Raw genomic sequence first — 3,177 nt, forward strand, 5'->3', positions numbered from 1 at the left:
GGATTTAAATATCCCCCGCAGGATTTAAATAAAGATGGCCGCCGCTTTTTTTCCGGCTTGGGGAAAAGCCGGAAAAGAGCATCCAGACTGGCGCGATCCTTCGGAATAAAGCCCTATTCCGGAGGATCTCTTATTCCTACTTTCAATTCCGGAGGATCTCTTATTCCTACTTTTTATTCCGGAGGATCGCGCCAGTCTGGACGCTCTTTTCCGGCTTTTCCCCAAGCCGGAAAAAAAGCGGCAGCCATCTTTATTTAAATCCCGCGGGGGATATTTAAATCCCCCGCACATTTCCCTATTCCAAAGTTCTAAATTAGCATGGTTATTCCGAAGAACGGGCCAGTGTAGACACAGCCCTATAGTACTACCTTTTGACAAGATACAAGCACCGACAGACTGTGAAAGAAAGGGCAAATAGGGGACTACAGAGAGAGTGTCCCTTCTCCTATCATGTCTGGCTGGCATTGGAAAAGCCACAGAGGAGCATTACATAGTGTTTTTCAGTTGATTTTGTTTTGGGACCATTTTGTGTATAATAAAGAAAGTCCTCTGGTCAAGGCCTTAAAACAACTAATACTTGGAGCATTATCTCCATTCCTTATCTAGTGAACCCATCAATCAGCACCCATGTGCTAGAGAGAGAGACCCTGACTGTGAACAGATCTCTAGTGTGCTAAATACTGTACATATATGTAGTGAGAAATAATCACTGATCCAAAAAGCTTACAGTTTAAAGAAGATAGTTACATGGTGGGAAAAAGGAAGTATTACCCTTATAAACATTTTTTCCCAACATCAGACAGAAGAAAATCTTGTTTATGAGATTGCTAGTTTTTCCAACAGGTATAATTTTAACTCTACCCATGTTTTTGAATGTTGTGAACTTCATTGTCTAGTGCATAGGAGCTGCTTTGCAATACTCCTGCAGTGTAAACCGACACTAAAACTTGATCAGTCACCTGAGGATTACTCCTGCATAGATAAGGTCCTTGGGTAGCATGAAGCTACCATAGCAGCTCCTACATGACTCCACCTAGTGAGGGAAAAGGAGGCACTTCTGAGGCTCTTATAAACTTATAAAAAGGAATTCACACATTGAAAAGATGTGGAAAACTTGTGGATAGTAGGTTATCTGAACAAGTGAGCCAATTAAAAGTTGTATAAGCTTGATTGAATTATATTTCTCAACAGTGTCAAAGCTGTTCAAGTTTTCCATAACAAGATAGATGACAAACATACAAAAGGGAGTGATCGTGAATTGCCATTTATTATAAAGTCTTTCCTTTAGCTTGGTAATCAAGTACAAAAGATAGCAAGAGATATTTTGTAGTATGTTTTTTTCAGCAACATCAGCAATTTCAAACACCATGTTCATCATTCTGTATTGGCCAGTGCACAAGAAATAATAAAACATCAAAGGCTCTATTTTGATATACAGTTTCCAGCTGATTAAAGGGTGTACATTCAGGACTGAATGAGCAGTATGGGAGATGGAGGAGGACTGTTCCAAAAGAGACATTGCTGGGTCAAGTCCCTTTAGTTCTTTAACCAGCAAAGCTCAAATCAATAGAATTTTTGCTCCAATAAGGATTACAGAATTACCTCTTTAGTATTCTCTAAAGGTACATCTTGGATGAAAGATAGATTTGAAAGAGTCACTGTAATGGGCAATATTAGTATGGAGATAATTATTTAGAACTTCTACAGATTTACTGTGCTAAAGGTGAAAAAGCTAAACAGCTGATTTATTTTCTATTACCAGAAAATTTTAAACTAGGTGATTGGGCAAAAAAATGGCTAATGAATATTAATGTTGTTAAATGAAAAGTAATGCACATTGGAAAAAAATAATCCCAACTATACATACAAAATTATGGAGACTAATTTATCTATAACTACTCAAGAAAGAGATCTTGGAGTCATTGTGGATAGGTCTCTGGAAACATCCACTCAATGTGCAGCAGCTATCATAAAAGCAAACAAAATGTTAGGAGTCATTTAAAAAGGGATAGAGAATAAGACAGAGAATATCTTATTGCCTTTATATAAATCCATGGTGTTGAGGGGCATGCCCCCTCTGTAAATCCGGTAGGCTCCATTAACACCTTGGTGCAGGGTTCAGGGTTGCCCACATTCTCCACCAAGTTGTCAAGGGGCATGCCCCCTTGACACTACGGGAATTCCCCAATGTCTGTTGCAAGCCCCCTTTCCCTAGAGCCCACATGACCCACAGGCTCTGTCTTCACTAGTGCCCCTCTCACTGCATATTTACGGCCATATGGCTGAACCAAAAGTACCGGCCCCTTTAGTGGGGTATTTACGGCCCTATGGCCCAGTCAAATGTATAGGTCCCTCTATAAGGGTATTTACGGCCCCCTGGCGTAGTCAAAAGTACAGGTCCCTTCAGCAGGGTATTTACAACCCTGAGGCCTAGACTCCCCAAAGTCTAGGAAGTTGCCTGGTCAGATGTGGGTGTGGGGGAGGTAGAGGGACCCGGGCCCTGTAGGCAGAGGCAAGTGCTGCTGCCTGCTCAGTGGGGATTCCTGCTGATACACACTGAGCTTCCCGGAGTTTAAGTTTCCACCCTGGGCTACTTCCTACCAGTCTGTGGGTTGTTCAACCTGTTGGACTCCCGGGAGCGGCCCCCTGGGTTGGGGCTGTTGCTGGGGCTGCATCTGCAGGCACCACTCCTCAGATGGCTGCAGCTGCTGGGGCGACTCCTCAGGTGGCTGTGGCTGCTGATGGAGGAATGTCAGGAGCTCTGGCCCAAGCTCTTTCCCCATTAGCGGTCCACCCCAACTGAAGGGCTCCCTGAGCTTTTATACCCTGCCTCTCCAGGGAGCATGCCCAGCAGGGCTGTAGGGGTAGGGCCTTTTCAGCCAGCTGGGCCCGGGCAACTCCCTGGCTTCAGTGCGGAGCAGGTATGCCCTCTCACACATGCTATGCCCACATTTTGAATACTGCGTACAGATGTGGTTGCCTCATCTCAAAAAAGACACCTAGGTATCAGGAAAGGTTCAGAAAGAGGCAACACAAATGTTTAGGGGTTTGGAACAGGTCCCATATGAAGAGAGTTTAAAAAGACTTGGACTTTTCAATTTAGAAAAGAGGAGAATAAGGGGGGGGCATGATAGAGGTCTATAAAATTATGACAGGTATGGAGAAAATGAATAAAGA

Source organism: Pelodiscus sinensis, chromosome 2 (genome assembly GCF_049634645.1).
Source record: "Pelodiscus sinensis isolate JC-2024 chromosome 2, ASM4963464v1, whole genome shotgun sequence".
Classification (NCBI taxonomy): domain Eukaryota; kingdom Metazoa; phylum Chordata; order Testudines; family Trionychidae; genus Pelodiscus; species Pelodiscus sinensis.